Raw genomic sequence first — 7,379 nt, 5'->3', positions numbered from 1 at the left:
GCTCAGAGCTCAGCCCTGGACAGACCTCCTCGGAGCTAAGGGTCTCGCCTGGAGGCCAGGCCCCAGCCAGAACACAGCCCCTCCGAGAGTGCAGGCCATGCAGGGTTGGGATGGGGTGCCGAGCTCAGACTAGGTAGGTGACTGGCCACAGGTCACACAGCTGTAGAGCAACGTGCAGGATTTGAGTCCTCAAGCTTCCCTGTGACTCCCTCGGGACACCAAGCCTGGCCCTACCCCTCTGCTGATACTGCCCAGGCTACAGCCACGTCCAGGCGTGCCATGGGGCATCATGCAAAGGGTACTGCCTTAGGGTGAGGCCTGTCTTTTCTGCCCATGAGGAGGAAGCAGTAAGGATTGCACTGTGTGGTTTTTAAGCACGCACATGCTGCTGTTTGAGAGACCTGAGTTCAAATCCTGCCTCTCTACGTGGCCTCAGGCGGGGTCTGGTCAGAGTGTCTCCGCCTGTAATGAGAACAATGACAGTAGCTGGGGGTTAGTACCCAGGCTCGGGGCTGGGCGCAGGAGGACCGATCAGAGACCCCAGACTGATCACTTATCCTCTCTGGCCTCAGTTTCACCATCTGTTAACAGTCTGCACTTCTCACCTGCTTATAAGGCACCAGGCCCCATTCAAGCCCTTCACATGTTCTCTCTCACTTCACTCCCACCACAGCCTGTGAGCCAGGGCAGATGTGGGAGGCTGGCCCACACGTCCCTGGGCTACTGGAAGAGCCGAGGGCTAGTCCTTCCAGGGGCCAGGCGCTCACGGGCCGTGCGCTGCACAGGCAGCTCGGCCACTCCCTCCAAGGCGGGGCTCACACCCCCACCGGGCCCTTCCTCCTGGACCGTGCCCCAGCGTGCTGGGAGGCAGGCCTCTCTGGGCAGAGCTGCCGGCATGCTGATCTCTGCTCCCGTCACAGGCCATAGGGCTGGACTTTGGAGCGTGAGCACCATCCACCCACCTGCCACATCGGCACAGCCTCGGGCTCCTGGCCTCTCTTTGCCTCCCTCCCAAAGTCACTCAGGCCAGCTTTGTCCTTCGCGGTAGCCAGGCCCCAGAGAGCCTTGCTTCTGGAAGATGCAAGGCTGGGAGGTGGGTACAACAGGGAGTTGCGAGGTGGCAGCCTCCCTCAGATGTGCCCCAGCCTCTCGTCTTAACGTGGATAGCCACCCCCACCCCAGGCTTTACCCCCATTGTTCTCTGCTCAGGCACCTATACCCACTTGCTGGCTGAAGTCCAAAATCTAGGGGTTGTCTTTGGTTTTTCTTTGCCTGACCACCAGCATCCTATCCATCTCCAGGTCTGTGAGTTCAGCCCCCCAACAGGGCAGGTTTCCTCCGTGGGCAGCAGGGAGCTCTGGGAGCCAGGACAGCACACACCATCGATAACCTTGAGATGGAGTTGCCTCCAGCCAGGAGGTGAGGGCGGTGAGGGATTTCAGCCACGAGCCTCGACAGTCACAAGTTGAGGGCAGCCCTTGGCTGGGGACATGAACAGCCTGCCCCATGTGCAGGAAAAGCAGCTCAGGTGGTCTGAGAAAGCTTTCCAGCCCACGGGGTCCTGGGTGTTTGCTGTTTACCATCCACCCTGTAGCCACTGGGAAGTGGCCAGATATCAGTCACAGGGTGCAACGCTCTGGGTAAGAGCGGATGTAGGTCCCCCTCCCCTTAAATTCCCCGACTTGGGCCCCCGTGACGGAGCCTCTGACCCACTTGCCTCCAAGGTGGCCCTCTGTTCCAGCCCCAGCCGTCTTCCTGCTCCCCTGGCCTGCCTTTCGCACTGGCTGCGCCCTCTGCCCTCTACCCCAGGGCTGTTTCCAGCTCTCCACAGGCCTCATGCCCCACTTCCCCCCATCTCCGCACGCAGAGGGCGCTCTCCTGTCTCCTGTCTCTCCCTCCTAAAGTCGCCCCTCGCTCGTCTCCCCATCCCCTCCCAGGGAGGTCGTCCACCCTATAATCCCCACATCTGTTTCTCTATTTACGGTTCGGCTCTGTCTCCCCTAGTCGGTCTGTTTTGCCCCAGGATTCCAGGAGCTGTAGTGTTTGTCATGCAGACTTCAGCCTTGGCAAGCATAGGGTGGCATAGGGTGGCATTCATGGAATGAATGAAGGGATGAGCAACCAGAGGTACTTGAGCGAAAGAGAAACAGCAATGTCACATAAGGACCCCATGAAACCCATTGGTCTGGGAATAGGTTAGACAGAATGAACATCTGCCCCCTCTTCTGTCCTGGGCACTCCCCAGAACCTAGACCGCTGGTCAGGATTCAGTGTGGTGCATGGAACAGAGACAGCAGGGGAAAACCAGCATCAGCAGAGCCCAGGTCCCTGCTACTTTGTTTCCTCTCCATCTTCAGTACAGAGCTCTTACGTCGCAGTCCAAGGTGGCTGCTGGTGCTCCGGGCATCATGTCCCCCATTTCCAGCCATCAGGAAGGAGAAAGGGCTGCGGATGAGCTCACGCTTTCTCTGTAAGAATTCTTCCTGGAAAGCAACACACAAGACCTTCACTTCCACCTCACTGGCCTGCACTTGGTTGCATATCCGTGTGCCCAGCAGCTAAAAACTGGGGACCTCATTACTAAAGACTAAGGGGAGAATGGATGGGGTGCGGCAGCCGGCAGTTCTGCCTTGGTCCCCTTTCAGACGAGTCGTTCTGTTAGTCTTCGACTCATCTACTCTGTGCCAGGCGTTGGTGGACAGCAGGGAACAGGATGGAGAAAGCCCCGAGTGGTGAGTGACAGGGCCCGCCTCCCAGCCAGGAGACAGACAGGGACAGGGCGACACACGCAAGCAGAGCGCCTACTGGGTGACGCCCGGTGAGGAGAACAGTAATGTGGGCAGCAGCCACCCTTGAACTGGGTCGGGAGGTGGAAGTCTTGCTCCCAGAACAGGGATCTCCACTGTGAAACTGAGGCTCGGGAAGACTGAAAACCTGCTCCGCACCCCTAGTTCTCAGCCAAGGAGATTTTGCCCCCCAGGAGACATGTGTCTATTTCTGGAGACACTTCTGGTTGTCACAACTGTGAGGAGGGGGCTGCTGCTAATGGCATCCAGTGGCAGAGGTCAGGGATGCTGCTGGAACATCCGACAGCACCCAGAACAGCTCCCCACAACAGAGAGTCCTCCGGCCCCAAATGTCAGCAGTGCTGAGGCTGAGAAAGCCTGCCCTCCACAGTCCCCCAGCTGCAAGGAGCAGCATCTGGGTCTAAAGGTGGGGTCAGTTACCCAAAGCCCATCTTTGTCTTCTCCAAATGCATTTCAGTATCCCCACCCCAACCCCTTCTGTGTGCCCTGATGATGGGGTTTCAATGTCTGCTTCCTTAACAAATGCCCACAATGACTCAGACATTCACTGAAGTTTAAGAACTAAACTATGTGCTTACAAAGTGCCAGGCACGTTAACTGCCACCCACCCCCCACCCCACACACACCAAAATCCATTACAAGTTTAAAGTACAGCTATTGTTTTTACAGCATTGCTTAGAAATGGCTTGCAATCTCTAATTTGCTAAATTGATGTGTATACTGACTAAATAAATATTCGGCACGAAGCCTGAGTCCCCCCTCCACACTTATTAATCCTCAGGAAATGGAAACACAAGACACGAAATGAGCTTTTGCTCAGAGCTGCAGACAGGAATACATTATGTTGTTTTTCAGGCGTTCGGGGACTTGACTCTGCAGCAAAGGCGGCTCAGGCACCAGCCTCCAAGGTTTCCATGACGCACGAGTCTGCCAGCAGACGTGCCTGTGCTGCTGAGCTTCTTTCCCAGACTTTGAGAGTCTAGGACAAGAAACTTTTCCCTCAAACGAGGAACATGGGGGACTGTCTTTTGGGGAGTTGTTTAAGCAGTTGATTTGAGGCGCCAATATTTGCAAATAAAAATCGGGGTGCTGGCAGGACCTGCTGAGAGAGAGCCTGGGACGACTGCCTCCTTCAAGGACAGGAATGTCCCTGCCCCGGGCTCAGCAGAGGAAGCAGGGCTACCTGACTCCGGGCGGGCTGGGAGGTGCCCTCGGTCTACCTGCCCTCCCAAGGGCGGGACGCTGTACGAGGGGTACAATTCCCGGGCACAGTGTGATCTGGGTTTCACCTCCCTGGGGACTCTGACTTCTGGGATGGAGGGGGTCCCACATGCGGGAGACGCGTTAACTCTGGGAGGATTCCCGTGCCCTGGAACATTCGTCCGTGGCGCGGGCTGATGCCAGTGAAGCAAGAGAGCCCAGAATTAGGAAATAAGCTGATGCTGTGAGTCAGGTCTGGGGAAATGTTCTCCAGCAGAGGAAAGGCAAGAGCTGTCCTTTCGCCCACTGGCAGAGTGGGAATCCCAAGAGGGAGGCATTTCATGGAGTCCAGCCTCTGCCTGAAGCCCGCCTGGTGCTTCCTTACCAGTCGTGATGCCAGACTGCTGAGCGTTTCCCTGCAGAATGGCTGCTCCCGCAGGCTAGAGACTGAGGCAGCCTGGGCAGGAAGGTGACCTCCGTTTTCCGAGTCTGTGCAAGGTTGGTGACGGGACCAGCATTGGTGATGGCTGTGTCCAGCCCCCAGCCCACCACTAGCAAGCTCGCACGGTGGAGGGCGGTGGTGACCCCTCCAGGACCCACGTCTACTGCTGGACGAGGCTGGCGGGGAGGGCAGGGGGACCTCTCTGCCTGCAGGCTTTGCACCCTCAGGGTCTCCCCCCAGGGGCCTGTGGGACCCCAGAATGGGCAGCCACAGAGGACGCAGGGGTGAGGGAGGAGGAGACACAGGCCCCTCCTCTTACCAGCCCCCCGGCAGAGGGAGCCGCTTGAGCCCCGCCAGGAGGCCAGAGCCTGGGGCGCAGGCCCGTGGCAGTCTCAGATGAGGGCAGGGAGGCAGAGGGTCTGGTGGCTCAGGGCGAGGCCATGCGCAGGAGGAATTTGGATTGTATCGATGCTGTGGGCAGCCATGGGAGGGTTTTTTAAAGGGCACATGTGAGTCTGGTCCTCAGCAGCCCCAGAAACAAGCTTCAGCCTTGTTTGGAAGGTAAATTCCAAGAGATAGGCTGCCTCCCCTCAGCTCGGGAGGGCAGGAACAAGGCTGCCGTCCTGCAGGACCAGGAGACGCTGTGAATTAAATGAAGGGGGTCCCTTGCCGAGGTGCCCCTGCCCACCCACCAGAAAGGATGAGATGAAATGGCAGACCACCAAGTGATGGGGAGGCCGCAGAGGGGGCGGCTGGGGCTCTGATCCATACTAGGCGGTGCGGGACAGGCACTTGCCAACCTTATGAAGTCAAACGTACATCGGCCCTGTGACCCAGCCGTTCGCACACAGGTGTTTGCCCAAGAGAAAGCGCCCAGGATGACCTGCGCCAGCATTCACAGCAGCCTCGTCCCAAGCAGGCAGAACCGGGAGCAGGCCAGGTGGCCTCAAGTGGGGAAACGGCTTAGCCAACAGCGGCAGACATTCCCAGTGGGGCCGCACGGCTGTGCGGAGCGCGACCGACTGGGAGAGCAGCCCTTGAGTGGATCAGGCAAAGCACAGAACTGCACACAGAGGGTGACAGAATTGTCATGGATAAGGCAACACCTGTCTCCAGTGATAGATCAGCGGTCGCCTGGGGCTCGAGGAGGTGGGGATCAATGGGGAAGGCACAAGGGAACTTTCTGGGGTAGTGATGGAATGTTCTTGAACTTGATCTGGGTGATGGTTATACACAGGCGTCTAAACCCACTCTACTTCCCACTTAAGACCTGTATATTTTAATGCATATTAATTATACCTCAATAAAAGATATCTTTAAGACGGGGTGTGCAATTTGGGTTTGGGGTCCACCACCTTCTCTCCACTATCTCTTTAGCCTCCCAGGTTCAGGCGGAAGCAGACGTTCTGTGCAAGTAGGAAGTGCCTGATTCCAGGGGCCAGAGGGCTCCTGAGGCCACCGCGCCTGACTTCCTGCTGCGCATCCATCTTGTTATTGCCAGAGCTGGAGAATTGCTCCCGAGGCGGAATCTTGAATATTCATCTGATTTACGGCTCGCTGCCGACAGCTTTATGAATCCACCCACCAATACCTGCAGCCGGTCATCAATCTTCTCCCGAGATTGTGCTCCTGCCAGGAACTCATGAATTAAAGAGGCCCCTGGCGGCCCCCACGCCTGCCCTCCCCACGCGGCGCAGCGTGATGGAAGGACCTGAGCAGAAGTCGAAACACACAGCAGAGGCTCGGGTGACCTTGGGTGACTCTCAGACAGTCTGCAGCGAGGGGAGAAACTCAGCAGTCCTTGGACCTGCCTCCTCCCAGCCCTGAGCCTCAGTTTCCCCATCTGTAGAGTCGATGTTACAGCGCCACCTCTGCCTGCTTTTGGAGGGCGGAGAGAAAGCGGGGGGTGCCTGAGCAAGGGCGGACTTGTGAACCCATGCGATGAAGGGCACTTGCTGCTATTAGACTTGGAGATGCTTGCAAGGCATGAGAAAGATGGTGGTGCTCACGGCAAACTCTGCCTGGTTGAAGGCAGCATTTCCCTTGAGAACTTCGGGGGGACTCAGGAGTCATGTGAAAAGGGGATCCGCACAGTGCCCGGCACCTGGCCAGCGCTTGACAGGGAGCAGATGTTACGATGTGTATCCAGGAAGGAAAAAATGTCACAAGCTTAGCTCGGGGCTCAGAAAGCAGTTCCAAAGTGTTTGCAGAGCCCACCCCTGGGCAGGAAGCCCTGGATGAGAAACTGCCCAAAGCCTGGGGCCACACTGGTTTGCCCACAAGCTCCCCAGAGCCTGCCATGGGGTAACACCCAGCAAATGGTCCTGGTGTTGATCAGATCTTCACCCAACCAGTAAGACTTCGGTAAAACCTGTAAAAGTTGGGAGAAACCAACACCCAGCTCCATCCGGGTCAGCAGATGGCTGGGAGGCAGAGGGTGGGGCGTGCAGCCCCTCTGGGCTCAGCACACTGAGATTTGAATCCTGTTCTTCCCCTTAGCTTCAGGTGACCTTGGTAAGTCACTCATCCCCTGAACCCCATAAGCTGGACATTGGGGTCATGGTTGCCTCAGAAGATAGACTGCGGGCTCAGAAAGGCAACCTGTCTTAAGTGCCACCTTAGTACACAGGGGCCCTCAGGAGTATCAGCTCCAATGGGTGTCACTGAATGTCCTCCTGACAGTGGGCACCATGCTGGAAAATGGGGTGAGGGCAGTTAGCTGGGGTGAGCCCCGCTCCTCAGCAATCCCCTCCACAAGTGTTCATCAATGCCTTTGGATCACAAAAGATGCATAATACCTGTCCTCAAGGACACACTGAGGGCGGGGATCCCGTGGTCTCTTCAATGTGGCCACCTCTCCTGGGACTGTGATTTGCTGGCCAAGGAGCTGCCAGCCTGCAGGGTGTCCTTCCCTGACCTGGGAGACAGCA

The 7,379-nt window shown here is 57.4% G+C and overlaps 2 long non-coding RNA genes across 2 annotated transcripts; one reads left to right on the top strand and one right to left on the bottom strand.

Annotated features, from left to right (window-relative positions):
• Positions 1-2,137: 2,137 nt before the first annotated feature.
• LOC130683912 (uncharacterized) lies at positions 2,138-4,053 on the bottom strand. The gene is made up of 2 exons (XR_008998032.1): positions 3,228-4,053; positions 2,138-2,483 (listed from the first exon to the last, which is right to left on the bottom strand). It is a non-coding gene; the product is annotated as an uncharacterized LOC130683912 (long non-coding RNA).
• A 210-nt stretch (positions 4,054-4,263) lies between these two features.
• Positions 4,264-5,783, top strand: LOC130683911 (uncharacterized). The gene is made up of 2 exons (XR_008998031.1): positions 4,264-4,505; positions 5,301-5,783. It is a non-coding gene; the product is annotated as an uncharacterized LOC130683911 (long non-coding RNA).
• Positions 5,784-7,379: the final 1,596 nt, after the last annotated feature.

This window comes from Manis pentadactyla, chromosome 5 (genome assembly GCF_030020395.1).
Source record: "Manis pentadactyla isolate mManPen7 chromosome 5, mManPen7.hap1, whole genome shotgun sequence".
Taxonomy (NCBI): Eukaryota; Metazoa; Chordata; class Mammalia; order Pholidota; family Manidae; genus Manis; species Manis pentadactyla.
Note: the sequence above shows the minus strand (reverse complement) of the source record. Positions and strands in the feature narration are given on the sequence as shown.